This window comes from Entelurus aequoreus, linkage group LG21, assembly GCF_033978785.1.
Source record: "Entelurus aequoreus isolate RoL-2023_Sb linkage group LG21, RoL_Eaeq_v1.1, whole genome shotgun sequence".
Taxonomy (NCBI): Eukaryota; Metazoa; Chordata; class Actinopteri; order Syngnathiformes; family Syngnathidae; genus Entelurus; species Entelurus aequoreus.
In genome coordinates this window covers 33,994,262-34,013,557 of record NC_084751.1, presented here as the reverse complement: position 1 = coordinate 34,013,557, position 19,296 = coordinate 33,994,262, and the positions used below count along the sequence as shown (strand labels likewise).

Sequence of the window (19,296 nt, the reverse complement as noted above, 5' to 3'; positions counted from 1 at the left end):
GAAATTATAGCAAAGCTAGTGCAGAAATTACAAATATAAGAAAAAAACGGTCAGAAACGTTTGAAAACTGAGTTTTTTTTAATTTGATAATTATATTTATTGTAGAATGACCTGCTAGCAGCTCCTTAAAGGGGAACTGCACTTTTTTTGGGAATTTTGCCTATAGTTCACAGTCATTATGAAAGACATGATGACATTTTTCACCCTGTCTCTTAATATAATCTAAATCGAGTATTGGTGGGAACTGGAATCGAAACGAGGAACCAGATGCTGAAACGGAATCGTCCAAATTCAAACTTTACCCTTTTAAAGTATAATTATCTGTATGGCAGATTGCCAGTTCCAAATGGATCTGATCTGTAGGGACCAAATGTGTTTCAGAGCAGTGTTTATCATGCATGGGTGTAAGTTATGCTCGTAAGAACTTAGCCTGGTAAAGGGAATTTCCCTCTAATTATGGTCCATTTTTGCCCTGTTGGAATGCATGCCTTAAACTCCTATGCATGTATTGGAAGTGTTAGACTTGTAAGGTTTAATGATTGGACAAGTTATTGTCTGAGCCGTTTCTTGTCATTTCTGGTGTTTGAGATCTCTTGTCTTAGAAGTAGTCGGACTGCATCGGCTCGGGAGACTCGGAGCAAGTCAACTAGAAAGTTGTCCTGTTCCCGAAGGGACTGTCAACATAAGCACAGTTGTTGGGATCAAAATGTTCAACATCTTTGCTTTGAAGACTTCTAGGTGTTGTCAAGCTGCAGTCCATACTTGAACAACAACTTACTTTATTTTTATCGTCACTTTGCCAAACAAAACAAACTTTCTCTAGCTACTTTTTCCACTGTTTTCTCTCTTGTATTTGTCAGTAATTACAGTGTACGCAAAAACCCACAAATAAATCCACCCTTTTTGTTTTATTATGGGAAGTGGCAGAAAGATTTTTTCCTCCCATAGGGGGAGGTTTAAAAATGTAACAGTGTTGAGCAAAGTATTAAAAAAATAATTAATAAGTTGCATTTACTAGTTACTTTCCCAAAAGAGTGATTTATTTCTAAACAAACATACTCTTTCATAAATGTAATTCCTTACCAGCAGGGCTTTCTTCAAATAGTTGGAGTCGACGATTCAATTCGGAGTAGTCTGGTTCGACTAGTCTTATAGTGTATTGATATTCTTGGGCTGGGCGCTTACATGATCGTGATAGTTTATCGCGGTTAATTTGAGTTCGATCACGGAGATCAGCTGTTAGCATTTTTACCTTGATCAAACATGGTGGAAAAGTCTATTCGAAGTTACCACAGTAGTAAATAGTAGGGAAGCAACGATGGTTGGTATAAATATGCATGGAACAATCCACCTTTCTCATCGGTCTTAGCCCGCTAGCTCTTGGGCATATTCCTCTTAAATATTGTTCACAAATCTGTCTAAATCTGTGTTAGTGAGCATTTCTTTTTTGCCAAGATAATCCATCCCACCTCACAGGTGTGGCATATCAAGATGCTGATTAAACAGCATGATTATTGCACTGGTATGCCTTCGGCTGCCCACAATAAAAGGCCACTCTGAAATGTGCAGTTTTATTACACAGCACAATTCCACAGATGTCGCAAGTTTTGAGGGAGCGTGCAGTTGGCATGCTGACGAGAGGAATGTCCACCAGAGCTGTGGCTCGTGAACTGAATGTTAATTTCTCTACCATAAGCCGCTTCCAAAGGCGTTTCAGAGAATTTGGCAGTACATCCAATCGCCCTCAAAACCGCAGACCACGTGTAACCACACCAGCCCAGGACCTCCACATCCAGCAGGTGTACCTCCATGAGCGTCTGAGACCATCCACCCGGACAGCTGCTGCAGCAATTGGTTTGCATAACCAAATCATTTCTGCACAAAATCTGAGAAACCGTCTCAGGGAAGCTCATCTGCATGCTCGTCATTTTCATCAGGGTCTCCGTCGTCGTAACTGACTTGAGTGGGTAAATGCTCACATTCCATGGCGTCTGGCACGCTGAAGAGGTGTTCTCTTCACGGGTGAATTCTGGTTTTTACTGTTCAGGGCAGATGGCAGACAGCATGGGTGCTGTCATGTGGGAGAGCGGTTTACTGATGTCAACGTTGTGAATCGGGTCGCCAAAGTTGAGGATAGGGTTATGGTATGGGCAGGTGTATCTTATGGACAACGAGCGCTAGTGCATTTTATTGATGGCATTTTGAATGCACAGAGATACCGTGACGAGATCCTGATTCCCATTGTTGTGCCATTCACCCGAGACCATCACCTCATGTTGCAGCATGACAATGCACGGCCTCATGTTGCAAGGATCTGTACACAATTCCTATAAGATGAAAACCTCCCAGTTCTTGCATGGCCAGCATATTCACCAGACATTGAGCATGTTTGAGATGCTGTGGAACGGCATATACGACAGCGCGTTCCAGTTCTTGCCAATATCCAACAACTTTGCACAGCCATTGAAGAGGAGTGGACCAACATTCCACAGGTCACAATCAAGAACCTGGTCAACTCTATGCGAAGGAGATGTGTTGCACTGCGTGAGGCAATGGTGGTCACACCAGATACTGACTGCTTTTCTGACCCTCCAAACCCCAATAAAACTAAGCTGCACATTTCACAGTAGCAACTTATTGTGCACAACTGTGCCATAATCATGCTGTTTAATCTCCCTCTTGATATGCCACACCTGTGAGGTGGGATGGATTTCATCCATCCATTTTCCTCCGCTTATCCGAGGTTGAGCAGAGAAGCCCAGACTTCCCTCTCCCCAGCCCCTTTGTCCAGCTCCTCCCTGGGGATCCCGAGGCGTTCCCAGGCCAGCCGGGAAACATAGTCTTCCCAACGTGTCCTGGGTCTTCCCCGTGGCCTCCTACCGGTCGGACGTGCCCTAAACACCTCCCTAGGGAGTCGCTTGGGTTGCATCCTGACCAGATGCCCAAACCACCTCATCTGGCTTCTCTCGATGTGGAGGAGCAGCGGCTTTACTTTGAGCTCTTCCCGGATGACCGAGCTTCTCACCCTATCTCTAAGGGAAAGCCCCGCCACCCGGCGGAGGAAACTCATTTCGACCGCTTGTACCCGTGATCTTGTCCTTTCGGTGATAACCCAAAGCTCATGACCATAGGTGAGGATGGGAACGTAGATCGACCGGTAAATTGAGAGCTTTGCCTTCCGGCTCAGCTCCTTCTTCACCACAACGGATTGATACAGCGCCCGCATTACTAGAGACGCCGCACCGATCCGGCTGTCGATCTCACGATCCACTCTTCCCCCGCTCGTGAACAAGACTCCGAGGTACTTGAACTCCTTCACATGGGGCAAGATCTCTTCCCCAACCCAGAGATGGCACTCCACCCTTTTCCAGGCGAGAACCATGGACTCGGACTTGGAGGTGCTGATTCTCAGAGCACAGTCGCTTCACACACGGCTGCAAACCGATCCAGTGAGAGCTGAAGATGGATTATGGGATTATGTGGGATGGATTATGTTGGCAAAAAAGAAATGCTCACTATCATAGATTTAGACAGATTTGTGAAGAGAAATAGGTATTTTGTGGATGTAGTAAAAGTTTTAGATCTTTGAGTTCAACTCATGAAAAATGGGAGCAAAAACAAAAGTTTAATATTTTTGTTCTGTATATTTCACAGAGAAGAGAAAGTATTCCCAAATAGGAGACTTTTGAGAGTGTCCCCGGGCTTTGAATTCTCTTTGGCACAATCGCCAGCTATGACTCCTGCTAGCCAAAGGCCGGGCTGGAGTGTCTTTGTTTACTTAGTAGCCAGGTAACGGCGAGGCACACTTCCTGTCCCTCGCTTTTAAAGTGTACAACGTGAAAAATTGGTACTATACTGTACTTGCCCAAAAGTCCTGTATAATAAATACACCTATTAAAACAACAAAAGAAATGCTCACCGTGGAATACTTACTGTATATAAGCAAGTGCAGTAATAAGCAAACGTGTTGTAAGCTGAACTAATGAACACAAGAAAGGGTGTGTAGTGTGAGAAGAGTGTGTAGGTTGAGGTGCTCGGCAGAAAGAATGTCTTTGATCTTTCTTCATGTTGTGTGCTTGTGCCATGCTTGTGTGAACACAACACGTGACTTGGGTGATTTGAAAGATTTGAGTCTGTGGCTCCTTCTTTGGCCACTATGTGTAAAAGAAGCCATTTGTTTTGGACAGAACGTCCCTACTGTGACATTATAATTGTAACTTTGTCTGCTAACTAGATAACAAAGTTAGCCGATGTCTCTGCTGAACCATATTATAAGTAGCTTGTTTTTGTTTGGGCTGCTTGGATTGAATACAATAGTTTACAATCAGTTTCTGGTGCATTCTTGGCCAAGAAAGAATCTCAAGCTGCCTGTCACATTGTTGTCGTAAAGAAGGTTTCAATGGCGGGGTCTAGACTCAGAGCTATAACTTCTGTAGAAAAAAAAAGAGTGGAAAGAAAGCGCACAATGGGGGTACTGAGATGTTTGGTAATTAGGTAATGTCGTGAATCATCAGCTGGACATCAGCAGAGCGTAGAGTCGGGTCAACTCAAGTTCAGAATTCTTGATAGACAGCATTTCATTAGTTCTAAGAAGTGTGCTGTGATCGTTTAACGTGATCTAACATTAGTGCATCAATATGAAAAAGACCACTTCAGAAACCGAATACACAGAATTTAGATTTTTATTGATATAATTCTACCTATGCTGCTGTGTGCCATTCTAGTTTAAAGTTGTGCTTTATTTTAGGCTGTGCGGCATAGATATGTTATAAATATGGCCGACGATAGAGATGTTATTTAAAGTTAAAGTTAAAGTACCACTGATAGTCACACACACACTAGGTGTGGTGAAATTACCCTCAGCATTTGACCCGCACCCTTGTTCCACCCCCTGGGAGGTGAGGGGAGCAGTGAGCAGTAGCGGTGGCCACGCTCAGGAATAATTTCTGTAATTTAACCCCTAATTCCAACCCTTGATGCTTAGTGCCAAGCAGGGAGGTAACGGGTCCCATTTTTATAGTCTTTGGTATGACTCGGCCGGGGTTTGAACTAACGACCTACCGATCTCAGGGCTTAGTTCCCTGATCAAGAATCGAAGCCGGGCCGCGGCGGTGAGAGCGCCGAATCCTAACCACTAGACCACCAGGGATTTCTCATTATAATGCATGTTGATGACACATTCTGGCTGTGTCACGCATATTTTTTTTTAGCAAAAAGCATTAAGGGTCCTCAATGGAGTGTAACATCCTCACTAACTTGCTATTGAGTGCGGCTCATGTCCCTCCACATTGCAAAGCTACTTCTAAGTCATTAATTCGCGAATGCATTGCGACAAATAAAGTAAGTTTCTCACAAGTCACTGGAGGACTCAATGAATAGCTTAACATGCTACACTATACACCGTAGGGGGTACCGTAGGAGGGTAACAGCTATGCTAACCGCTAAGCTAGAGCTAAGGGCTGGGGTTAATTTAGAGCCAAGTGGTTTTTGCTTATGTATTTATTTTGCACTCTAGTACTGACTTTATTTTGCTCAAAATATTGAATGTAATAAAAGGGATGTGAATCCTACAACTCAGAATTCAAATTGATTCCAATTCTTGGGATGACGTTTCAATTTAACACAATTCTGGATTCTCGCAATATATGTATTATTTGGTGTGTAAATTATAACCTTTTCAAAACAGGTTAAAGGTTGCAAGTTACAGTGCCTGTGTTTTTAAAAGGTGTACATCTTTATTGTTTTACAGTTCTCTTTTATGTATTTTAAATGTATGTCTTAACGTATTACTTTTTTGAAACTGCTCTGTGACATGTGCTGTTGACCTCTTGGCCAGGTCACCCTTGTGAAAGAGATTTTGATCTCAATGGGTTTCTTATCTGGTTAAATAAAGGTTCTAAGGGCTCCTTTTAGCTGCTGACCTTTGACGTGGAGATGGCCTGAAAATTTTATTTTTAAAACTTTATTTTTTTGAATCTATTTAGAATTGTAATCACTATTTGGATATGACTCAATTTAATTGATATTGTTACGTCATCTTGTGTTTTGGTGTAATTATAATTAAGAATTTTTTTTTGTAATATTTAGTGAAATTTGAAGTATTAGTAATAGCATTGGTATTGCCACTGTAGCAACTTTTTATTGAATCGTTACCCAATTTACCAATGTATATTACCCAAAACTAATGTAACTTTTTGAAAAAAACAGAAGAAGCGTTTATTACATTTTACAGAATTGAAGATACCATACCGATAGAACCGTTTTACAACAGAAAGTAACCAACTATTAACAAGTAGATTAATAATAGTTTTGAGAAAATAATGCAACCGAAAATTATGCCAAATTAGAAGCCTTTATTACCCGTTTCGAAATGGTTCTATTATCGTTTATATACCAAATAATATATCGTGATCTATATCATTATTGAAAGAGGTTGCAAAATGTATATCGCAATTTAAAAATTAGTGCTTCAATTGTGATTCACAATTATGATTTTTAATTAATTTCAAAAGTGTCTTGAGATTCTGTAACTTTTGTTAATTGAACTTTTGTTAATTTGCTTCATATAAATCATACTGACTGGATCAAGTTTCAAAGAATACTACTGTGTTTTTAACGTCACGCTGTCATTTTTGCTGAGCAAATTAAATTTGGGTGGCACCCAAAGCTGTCTGCTGAATGATCCATTGTGGCGTGCATTGTTGGCTTGCTTCCAGAACTTCATACCCTGCGCAAAGTGTTGACGGTTTATTACAGTAGTTCAATAAGTTCAATGAAATGTTAATTTTATGGAGTAAGAGCCAGTTCAAAGTTAGTGTATATGAACATGTTAGTTAGCATTTACCAAAATATTGCCAAAATATTGCCATGGTGTAATTAAACTCTCTAATAATGACATAAAACACCTTTTTAAAGTAAAACACACTTTTTCTGGCAAAATGGAAACCAGGAAATTTTGACAATGGCTAACTGTGGAATTGATTCCGTTCTACATTGTGTTGTGGCATTTATCTAAACTGTAGAATTTTTTTTTTCCCATATTCAACAAATAGTGTTAAAATGAATTCCAATTTGCAACCTTGACTTTCCCCTTCCCCCTTTACCATTAGCCCTCATCCCTTGAAACAGAAGGCCAAGAGGTAAAGGTAGAATTCAGGACCTAACTCGTTTCAAGCTAAGTCATTATACTACAATGCACTTCGTTACAATTATTACAGATAATACGCTATAAAAAGCTAGCGTTACAGTGTTCAGAAGCTACAATATGTAGTTTGCTAGGTCGACATGATGCGATTTCAAAATAAATAACAATAAAAAACATTCTAAACATGGTTAAAGTACATTTTGAAAGTAGATTAGCTGTCTAGTCATTCATGTAGAAAATTGTAGTGAAGTCTGTTTGCTGCTAGTCGGACGCCATAGTTTACTTTAGCTATAGCTGCTGGCTCATATAAAGAGCAATTTTGAGAAAGAAAAAAACTATTGCTTTGCGATTGAACAATATATATCGTAGTAAGACATAAATAAATCTATATTACTATATAACTCTCTATTGTTTAGATCAGTGTTTTTCAACCACTGTGCCGTGAGATACAGTCTGGTGTGCCGTGGGAGATTATGTAATTTCACCTAATTGGGTTAAAAATATTTTTTGCAAACCAGTAATTATAATCCGCAAATGTGCCGTTGCTGAGTGTCGGTGCTGTCTAGAGCTCTGCAGAGTAACCGTGTAATACTCTTCCATATCAGTAGGTGGCAGCAGTTAGCTAATTGGTTTGCATGGTTTGTCGTGATCACAATATGCGGGAGGCAGCGTGCAGGTAAAAAGGTATCTAACACTTAAACCAAAAATAACCACAAGGCTAGTGCCCCTAAGAAAAGTGATTGAAGCTTAGGGACGGCTATGCAAAACGAAACTAAAACTGAACTGGCTGCAAAATAAACAAAAACAGAATGCTGGACGACAGCAAAGACTTACAGCGTGTAGAGCAAGTACAGCCATACATGACATGACAATCAACAATGTCCCCACAAAGAAGGATAGCCCCCGCACAACTTAAATAGTCTTGATTGCGAAAACAAAGCCGGTGCGGGGAATAGCGCTCAAGGAAGACATGAAACTGCTACAGGAAAATACCAACAAAAGAGGAAAAGCCACCAAAATAGGAGCACAAGACAATAACTAAAACACTACACACAGGAAAACACCAAAAAAAACTAAAGTCACAGCGTGATGTGATAGGTCGTGACAGTACACCTACTTTGAGACAAGAGCTATTGTGATAGTTGGTTATGGTTTGAATTCATATCCAACAATTGCGAGAACGACTTTTTATTGTCAATATCGGCTACTGAGTTTCATTTTTTTATGTTTGCTGCTGGTGGTGTGCCTCAGAATTTTTTCTATGAAAAAAATGTGCCTTGGCTCAGAAAAGGTTGAAAAACACTGGTTCAGATAGTAATTTTAACATCTGGGCTGCAGCTAATGTAACAACAATCCTACATTGCAGTAGCATTTTACGTCACTTCAAAAATGCTTTGATTATTGCCCTTTCTCCTTGTCTCTGGTTCAAATCTTAGGCCATCTGAAAAGTCTTAAGTTCTTTTTTTTTTTTGTCATCCTTTTCAAGTATTCGGTTAACAACAAATCAGTAATGAAAAATGGGAAACGTGTCGCAAAGGGACAGCCATATGTTCTGCCTTACAAAGTGTGAAAATGCTGTAATGAGATTATGATCAGGCATCTGCATGTTTTACTGCAGTTATTACTTAGTTTATTTGGGTTAGTGATGTTACAATGATGTTAACATAAACTTCTTCAGTCTGGTTAGTCTGTGTTTATTGCCGCCTACATAAACATATCCAGGAACATCGTTCATTAGTCTACATTATAAATTACTATAATATGTTACTGTTCTGTAATATGTTAGATGTGTTTAGCTATTGACATTGTGTTTTTTTTGTTGGTTTATTGCAACTGCTGCACTTTTATCAACTTGGCAAATTAAGTGTACAATGAGGGTTGAATAATTTTGAGTGCAACTGTAAAGGCTGTGCAGAAACACTTTAATTGTTCATGACTTCCTTAATTGGAGCTGTTATATGACCAAATTGTAATGGCTTTTGAAACGTGTTTAATTATGTTTATATCAAGCACACTTGTCTTTTTATTCATACCCTTGTTGAAAATTTAGTCAAAATTATTTGTTTTTATTTAGTGAAATAATGGCCCCAGCGTGTGAATGTTTGTCTGTCTATCTGTGTTGGCCCTGCGATGAGGTGGCGACTTGTCCAGTGTGTACCCTGCCTTCCAGCTCGTAACCTGAAAAACCCGTAAGCTGTAACTGTATATGTTAAAATAAATCAAAATGCTGTTAGTCCTTTTATTTTGAAGACCCAACTTTTTCACACTCCCAATTTTTTAGCTAATTTTGGCAACTGCATACCAATCATTAAAACAACTTACTTGGGTTTTAGTCCACAAATGTTCAAAATGGTTAAAGTCAGGAATTTGGGGAAATCATTTCAAAGCTCAAATTGATACATTTTATCTGTCCCAAAACCAGTTTTGATGTGAGTTGGGCTCTTTATCAGCATTCATGTGCAGTAGAAGGGGATGCACAAATCCTAGAGGATGCATGGCTGGACAAAAAAGCCCCTGAGCATAATGCTACAATTTACCACATTTCTACAGTGTTCTTCGGTTGGAAACTGTACAACTGACTCCTCCAACATTCTTCTTTGTCATTATTATAGCTCAATCTCAGTCTGGTTTTACCACCACCACATCTGACAGACAATTGATTGAACAGATGATCTTGGAATTCGCATTTGTTAAATAGCGGCTCCCAACTTGTGTAACTTATTATTCTGAGTATTGGTCGATCAAATGAGTGATATCAAATATACTTAAGAGACAGTATCAGTTGCAGTCAGTCATCATTAACAAGAAGTTAATAGGGCTTGTCAAGTTAAGACATTCTATAACCTCCCGCACCATTTAATATGAGATTTACCATGAAGGCATCATTGTGATCGTGTGAGTTAGAGAAAATCCAAAATAAATTAGTATTACGTTTTACAAAACCCAAAATCAGTGAAGTTGGCACGTTGTGTAAATCGTACATAAAAACAAAATACAATGATTTGCAAATCCTTTTCAACCTATATTCAATCTAATACACTGCAAAGACAAGATACTTAACGTTGGAACTGGTAAACTTTGGTATTTTTTGCAAATGTTAGCTCATTTGGAAATTGATGCCTGCAACATGTTTCAAAAAAGCTGGCACAAATGGCAAACAAGACTGAAAAAGTTGAGGAATGCTCATCGAACACTTATTTGGAACATCCCACAGGTGAACAGGCTAATTGGGAACAGGTGGGTGCCATGATTGGGTATAAAAGCAGCTTCCATGAAACGCTCAGTCATTCACAAACAAGCATGGGGCGAGGGTCACCACTTTGTGAACAAATGCGTGAGCAAATTGTCGAACAGTTTAAGAACAACATTTCTCAACCAGCTATTGCAAGGAATTTAGGGATTTCACCCTCTACGGTCTGTAATATCATCAAAAGGTTCAGAGAATCTGGAAAAATCACTGCACGTAAGCGGCAATACGATCCCTCAGGCGGTACTACATCAAAAACCGACATCGGTGTGTAAAGGATATCACCACATGGACTCAGGAACACTTCAGAAAACCATTGTCAGTAACTACAGTTTGTCTCTACATCTGTAAGTGCAAGTTAAAACTCTACTATGCAAAGCAAAAGCAAAAGCCATTTATCAACAACACCCAGAAACGCCGCCGCTTCCCTGGGCCCTGAAAAGCTTCAAAAATTGGTCTCAGTTCCCAAACATTTACTGAGTGTTGTTAAAAGGAAAGGCGACGTAACACAGTGGTAAAAATGCCCTTGTGACAACTTTTTTGCAATGTGTTGCTGCCATTAAATTTTAGGTTAATGATTATTTGCAAAAAAAAAAAATGTGTTTCTCAGTTTGAACATTCAATATCTTGTCTTTGCAGTGTATTCAATTGAAAATAAGTTGAAAAGGATTTGCAAATCATTGTATTTTGTTTTTATTTATGGTTTACTCAACATGCCAACTTCACTGGTTTTGGGTTTTGTAAATCACTGTAGATTCAAGTTGTATGATCATTCAAAGAGGTCTTCAAAAAATCCCCAAATTACTTGACATTTGAGCCCAGGATGAAATATGTCAACTTTTAAACAACTGTACATACACTACTTTGCAATTTTTGTCGCTTTGATAAGCCATCCTGTCGAAACACAACAACAAATTATTCCTGAACGAACACACAAAATGTTTTAATTACTAATTCATAAAATCATTGATTTGAATTAGCAGCATGTCAGTAAAGACAGTACACATGTCGGTAATAACCATGAGATTCATTTAGAAAGCCAAAAGTTGCTGATATTAGGGCTGCAACTAATAAGTCGATTAAAGCTTCAGTCTATATTATTTTGCTTCGATTAATTGTTTCATTAGTGTTGTTAATAAAAATGTATCAAATTTGGGCCGCAGAGTGTCCACAACTTTAAATATGTGGACATAGTTTCGGCACGGCTGCTGCAATAGAGTACACATGAGAGCAGTGGTGTGTGGGTACAGTGATCTGTGTGACAACAAACTTTTTTTTTTTTTATGCACACATGTTAAAAGTTGATGCGCATGTAATTGAAGTATAATAATCAAGGTTATGGCAAGCAGAAAATGTGTTGTTTATTTAAACTATTTTCCCTAAAATACGCATTGAGGCGATAAAGTGCGTTTTATCCGATTCCTCGATTCATCAAATGATCACGTTATTCGATTACTAAAACAAATCGATAGCTGCAGTCCTAATAAGCAAAAAATATAGGTCATTTAAAATCTGTGGATCAGTTCTTTATAATAATCCGATTAATTGTATTGGTTTGTGACTATGGGAGGGACAAACTCTGCAAGTGATCCCAAACTTTTCAACATATGTTAAGTAGCCCCTTGTTTATCGTCATTAATTGGTTCTCGGCCTGACCGGGTAAATGAATACCCGCGAAGTAGGAATTATTCACTATAAATCTAATATTTTCACAGCTGGAGCAAAAAAAACTGCTTATGACGTTCTAAATACTGTTTTTAGTATTATGAGAGCCCTCTTGACATGAAATAACATGCATTAAGTCACCTTTACAATCCTTTATTCCAATATAGTAATGTTGCCTGAAGCTGAGCCAATCATTGGCCATGATACTGAAGAGGTCTGATTGGTGTGATCTCATCTGCTGGCCTATACTACTGTTGATATTTTTAGTTTATTTAGCCATTTTCGTGCTTGAAAATGCTTAATTTAGGCCAAAAATGCATAGCATATGCTTTGAGAAATATGTTTTAAATCTGTGATCTAGTAAAGCTGCAGTGTTTAAAGTGTTTATGTTTAAAATTCGTCCGAAAGCATTACAAAACAAGTTTCCCCTGTAGGTGCATATCATTTGCCAAGACCAGACCCAGGGGGTAAATCAGTTGGAAGAACAAGTCAGGCTTACATTTTGGCTATAAAACAAAACCAGCTCCTGCTTGTATCCAGCTTTGTTTGCCTTTTACTTCTTAACATGACCTGTTTGGGCACGCTTAGTTAGTCCATGCTGTACATTCCATCTTCAAGGTTGGGCTTCAAGTACATGTTACAAGGAATTGAGGCTGTGTTTGTGTTTTGCTGCAACTGGCATGCAGAGGTTAATTGCATCATGGTGCACTGATGACATTCATGCTTTTGGCTTTTGTCGAACACGCCCAGTGTCACCTCTGTCCTGTGGCTTTTTGAGTAAAACCAGACCCAGCGAATGCTTACATCCGAGGGTCATTACATGGCTTGACTGACACCACACATGCACAAAGTGCAGTCCTTTTAAAGGAGACATTATAAGAGTATTTCACAGATTAAAACTTTTTGAATGAGCTTAATAAAATGTACAGTGGAATCTGGATTTACTGACTTAATTGGTTCTTGAACATGGTTCGTAGAAAAAGCTTGTTTAAAAAGCTGTTCTTTCTCGTGCTGAATGACATCTAGAGCACCAGATAGTTTGACATGTCTGGGAACGCGACCAACGGATAATCCTTGAGATCACTTGACAACTCATTTTTTAAATAAGAAATAGCGTTAGATTTCATTGCATAGTTCGCATTTTTTGCTTGTATCTGCTTTTAGTGGTAAGATCTAGGCCCCTTGCGTTCCCAGATAGTTTGCGGCACAGTGGCCAGCAATGTTGGTTTGGTGGCCTACCACTTCCTCTCTTCCGCTCAAAAGTCACTTGATTGAATACAACCTATTGTCAGACATGATGTGCAGGCCCTTGAATCCAGCGAGTGACTGAGGGCAATGGTGAATCGTCAGCCAAGGAACTAGACATGACAGCATAACATCATGTGAGGGCGTTCTCCTGTAAAGTGGTGGCATTGTTATGTCATAATCCACAGAAAATCTAAAGACATATTTTGCGACATAGGCAGCTAACATAAAAAAGTGCAGTGGTTAGCGCTCATGCCTCAAAACGAGAAGGTATTTGCTTCGATTCCCGGGTTCTGGGTTTTTCTGTGTGGAGTTTGCATGTTCTCCCCTTGACTGCGTGGGTTTTCTCCAAGTACTCGGATACTTTCATTACATGTTTTGACTACAATGACGATAAAGTTTCCTTACATGCGCACATCTTTCTTCCGGTGCCTAACAATCTGAAGAAAATAAAAAAGGGAATGGGTGAATTTTTTTAGTTGCAGTGCTGCAATACAGGTTAACAAGGAGCCTTTTATTTTGAATTAATTTTAAAGCTTACTTTGCACTGACCAGAAAGTCAATGTGTGCACGTTTAAATGCTGCATAATTAGACAGTAGTTAGCAATACTACAACTCATAAACAGACACATTTTTTATAAAATGGTCCCTTTAGGTGTCAGATTTAGGTTGACAAAAGTGTGCTGATGTTGGTACTTTAAAATAATTAAAAAACGTAGTGAAACAATCAATCAATGTTTACTTATATAGCCCTAAATCACGAGTGTCTCAAAGGGCTACACAAGCCACAACGACATCAGATCCCACATCAGGGCAAGAAAAAACTGGATGAGTGGTTCGACATTGACTGGTTGTCACCAGAAACAGGGTTCCACTTAACATGAGTTGTGCTCTACTTTGCTCATTCTGTATGAGAGGAAATACTGAGTTTAGCAAATGTGTTCATAACGTCAACTGTTTGAGATCATTGTCATGGCAAACCACATTTCTGACATTCCAGTAACTTCTTCGAAGCTGACAATTTTGTCATTCCTCTTTGTGCATGCTGCATAACTTATGACACCTGACACAACTTGACATAGACCCAATTCCAAAGTAAATCCATCTTTAAACAGATTTGTAAGCTTAGTTTTACTTAGGCTACATACACACTGCAGGGTATGATGCCTAATTCGGATTTTTTGATACATTTTATATAGCTGTTTACATTACCAAAGCATTTTTATTCCTAATGTGAACGGAATAGGTACCGCATGCGCAAAATTATGTCAGGACATCACACCTGCTGCAGTGTTTATGGAAGTAAAAATGGCACCATGTATAGTAAATTTTATTTTGCGACCGTCTATATTGGCAAATAATTATAACGAAGTATTAGTCTGATGAACGTGACCCGGTAGTTCAGACTGCGGATTTATATCCACATATAAAAGAGGAGTGGGTCGGATCTGAAAAAAATCTGTATTGTACTGGTCACATTGACATGTCACATATGGGCAAAAAAATCGGAATCAACCTGCAGTGTGAACATAACCTTATCTATCACTTTAGGTCGGGGGTCAGCAACCCCCGGCTTAAGTGTCGCCCTAGTGGCTCCCTGGAGCATTTTTAAAGAAGGATTGGAAATGGAAAAAGATGGAGGACAAATTTTTGTTTTTGTTTTAGTATGTTTTTTGTTTGAGGACAAACAGGACACATACCTTCCCAATTGTTAGAAAGCCCACTGTTTAATATGTTTTGTGTGTATGCTTCACTGATGACAGTATTTGGTGAACATCGTTTTGTCCTACTAATTTCGAGGGTTCTTGAACTCACCATAGTGTGGACTGTGACGCAACAGTTTGTTTACATGTAAAATTTTCCACTCCTTCTTTGTCTCATTTTGTCCACCAAAAGTTTTATGCTGTGCATGAATGCACAAAGGTGTGCTTTGTTGATGTTATTGACTTGTTGGAGTGCTAATCAGGCATATTTGATCAGTGCATGACAGCAAGCTAATCAATGCTAACATGCTATTTAGCCTAGCTGTATGTACATATTGCATCAATATGCCTCGTTTGTAGGTATATTTGAGCTCATTTAATATCCTTTACTTTTATCCTCTTTGTATATAATTTATATTTGCATGTCTCATGACACATTATCTGTATGTATTATTAGCTGTATTTCTGATTGGCCTGGCATTTTGTGTGCCATGTTGTTCCAGACCACAGCAAACATTACCTAGCTTGCCAAAGATTGTAATAAATCTATTAAAAGAAGACAGCCTGCCGTTTCCTTTAACTTGGACACACACATCTATACCTTTGGCCATTAAAAGCCAGTAATTTACAGGAGTTATCTAACAGTTACTAATGGTTTCCAATGTTGTGAAAATGTATAGAATAAATATAAAGTTTCAACATTTCTGCCAACGAAGATTTGCTTCAGCCTGCGACACATAGTCATTTTGATAGTAGGCTAATACAGCTAATATAGACACTTACGTCATGTGTTGCCTTCATTATAACCCTTATGTACGGCTTTTAATTTTTTGCGGCTCCAGATAGATTAGTTTTTTGTATTTTTGGTCCAATATGGCTCTTTCAACATTTTGGGTTGCCAACCCCTGCTCTAGGTGAATCAATCAATCAATCTTTATTTTTAAAGCGTTTTTCATACGTAAAATAAATGCAACACCTTCCATCCGAATGTAGCCGAGATAGGTTCTAAAACCCCCCGTGACTCTTGAGAGGTACAAGCGGTAGAAAATGGATGGATGGACGGACTTGTTGACCAGAGAACGAATATTTAAAAGTGCCATGTTAATAGTGATCGGTGTATTTGTGACTGTAACTGATGGGTAGTGATGTTTTGGAAGTTGTTTAAGGTTATTGATATTAACATTGTTGTGTGAATGTGATCTGTATTGTTCTCTACTAGTGATGATGGTGGGAATGAATCAATTGTTTGTTGAAAAATAAGAGTCCAAGTCCATTATTGTGTATATTGCTGTTAAAAATAAAACCATAGGAGCTAGGACTAGCGGGACATCAGGGTATAGGGGCATGCTGCAAGCCATACGCCAGGTTGGCAGGTAAGAGTCGGCTGCCCTGCATGTGAAGGTGAAGCACATCATTCCCAAAAAGATGTCTCCTCTCTCAGAATGCATCAAAATTGTCAATAAAAGCCTTGTTGTGGGAGGCACAGGTGGATGCAAGCTAAGTATTGAGGCTAAATAGTCTAGTGAAGCGACCTATTCCTCTGCTGCAAGTAAGGGTGGGGCCAGAGATAGAAACACTCAAACCTGTATGTATAAAAGAGTTAAAAAGAGCAATAATATCACGCTTGAGCAGCTCCGACAGTTGCGAGTGTCATTGGTACCTGCGTGGTTGATTACTGTATTTTCCGGACCATACGGCGCACCGGATTATAAAGCGACCTGCCGATAAATGGTCTATTTTCGATCTTTTTTCATATATTAGGTGCACCGGATTATAAGGCGCATTAAAGGCCTACTGAAATGAAATTTTCTTATTTAAACGGGGATAACAGGTTCATTCTATGTGTCATACTTGATCATTTCGCGATATTGCCATATTTTTGCTGAAAGGATTTAGTAGAGAACATCGACGATAAAGTTCGCAACTTTTGGTCGCTGATAAAAAAGCCTTGCCTGTACCGGAAGTAGCGTGACGTCACAGGTTGTGGAGCGCCTCACATCTGCACATTGTTTACAATCATGGCCAGCAGCAGCGAGAGCAATTCGGACAGAGAAAGCGACGATTACCCCATTAATTTGAGCGAGGATGAAAGATTCGTGGATGAGGAAAGTGAGAGTGAAGGATTAGAGGGCAGTGGAAGCGATTCAGATAGGGAAGATGCTGTGAGAGGCGGGTGGGACCTGATATTCAGCTGGGAATGACTAAAACAGTAAATAAACACAAGACATATATATACTCTGTTAGCCACAACACAACCAGGCTTATATTTAATATGCCACAAATTAATCCGCATAACAAACACCTCCCCCCTCCCGTCCATGTAACCCACCAATACAACTCAAACACCCGCACAGTACACTCAATCCCACAGCTCAAAGTACCGTTCACCTCCGTAAAGTTCATACAGCACATATATTTCCCCAAAGTTACGTACGTGACATGCACATAGCGGCACGCACGTACGGGCAAGCGGTTAAATGTTTGGAAGCCAAAGCTGTACTCACGGTAGCGTGTCTGCTATCCAACTCAAAATCCTCCTGGTTGTGTTGCTGTAGCCAGCCGCTAATACACCGATCCCACCTACAGCTTTCTTCTTTGCTGTCTTCATTGTTCATTAAACAAATTGCAAAAGATTCACCAACACGGATGTCCAGAATACTGTGGAATTTTGCGATGAAAACAGACGACTTAATAGCTGGCCACAATGGTGTCCCAATATGTCCGCACAATCCGTGACGTCACGCGCAAACGTCATCATACCGAGACGTTTTCAGCAGGATATTTAGCGGGAAATTTAAAATTGCACTTTACTAATCTAACCCGTATTGGCATGTGTTGCAATGTTAAGATTTCATCATTGATATATAAACTATCAGACTGCGTGGTCGGTAGTAGTGGGTTTCAGAAACCTTTAAAGGAGTCTTTTTTTTTTTCTTTCTAAATTGAAAACACTTTCTTGTGGTCTACATAACATTTATTGGTGGTTCTTTTGTCAAAATGTTGCATAGATTACGGTATGTTTTACAGATCTTCTTCAAGACGCTTTCTGACAGTCGCTTACGGATGCGCCATTTTGTGGGCGGTCTTATTTACGTAGCTCCCCGTCATCTTTGTTGTAGCGGTGTAGCGTGCAAGGACGAGAGTGGAAGAAGTATCAAAAGATGAAGCTAACTGTTTTAATGACATTCAGACTTTACTTAAATCAATAACGTAGCAGCATCTCCTCATCCGGAAACAACAACAAATGTGTCCCGTGAAAAACAGTCCGACCGGAACTCTCTAATAACTAAAGTTCCTTGAGTGAATAATATAAATTCACTAGACCGTATATTTTAGCGCTTTCATGGCGAGTTTACTGACAGATATAAGTAAGAACTTTATACTACTTTATAATAGAAATGGGAACAGCGGAGGATGAATGTCCCATAACAAGAAGATAGAGAAAAAGAAGAAGCTTATCGACTACGGTGTCGGCACGGACTACAAAGACTACTGCGCAATTTTTCAAGATTCATGCAGATCCCAAATACAGATCAGCAGGTACCAGAAGTTAAGAAAAGTTGATTTTGCATAATATTGCGAAACAAAATGCCAGATAATGTCTTACCTTCTACACACACCATAATAATACTCATATGTTGAAGCACAGTACAATCCATCAAGCTGTGCGGTTTCATAGCTTACCAAAGTCGTACTAAAATATTTTGATAGATTTTTGAGCGCCGTATGTAATTTTCTATATTTTCAATGGAACATATAAAATGTTGGTGTTGTTTACTTGAGTCCTATTGCCATCATATTGCAGTCGACACGTATCTCTTATGTTTGACTGACAACTGGTCACACTTATCATTACACCATGCACCAAATAAAATTGCTTCGAGGTCGGTAAGCAAAACCAGAATTATTCCGTACATTAGGGGCACCGGGTTATAAGGCGCACTGTCGAGTTTTAAGGGGAAAAAAATATTTTAAGTGCGCCTTGTAGTCCGGAAAATACGGTATCTTGCTGACCTCTGGGTGTGAGTTGAGGATGTCTTGGATTTGTCCTGTTATGTCAGGAAAAGTGGCACCTGGGAATGACAGCGTGAGAACTTCTCTCACAGGCACGTTCCTCACTATAGAGTCCCAGATGAATAGGGTGGAGGGTGGTTGGAGGGGTTAGGGGGGCCCCCCGGTGTAGATGGTGAGCAGTGGTTCCCACATCATGGCTCCAGCGGTACGGGGGTAGTGATCCAGACCTTGAGGGTTGCTCAAGCGAGGGGAGGCCTGCACTGCAGGTTTGTTCTTCC

At 39.6% G+C, this 19,296-nt stretch overlaps 1 protein-coding gene across 1 annotated transcript in view; it reads left to right on the top strand.

The window, feature by feature from the left end:
• The window catches only part of niban2a (niban apoptosis regulator 2a), a 92,140-nt gene that overhangs the window by 30,443 nt on the left and 42,401 nt on the right, over window positions 1–19,296 (top strand). The window lies entirely within an intron of this gene.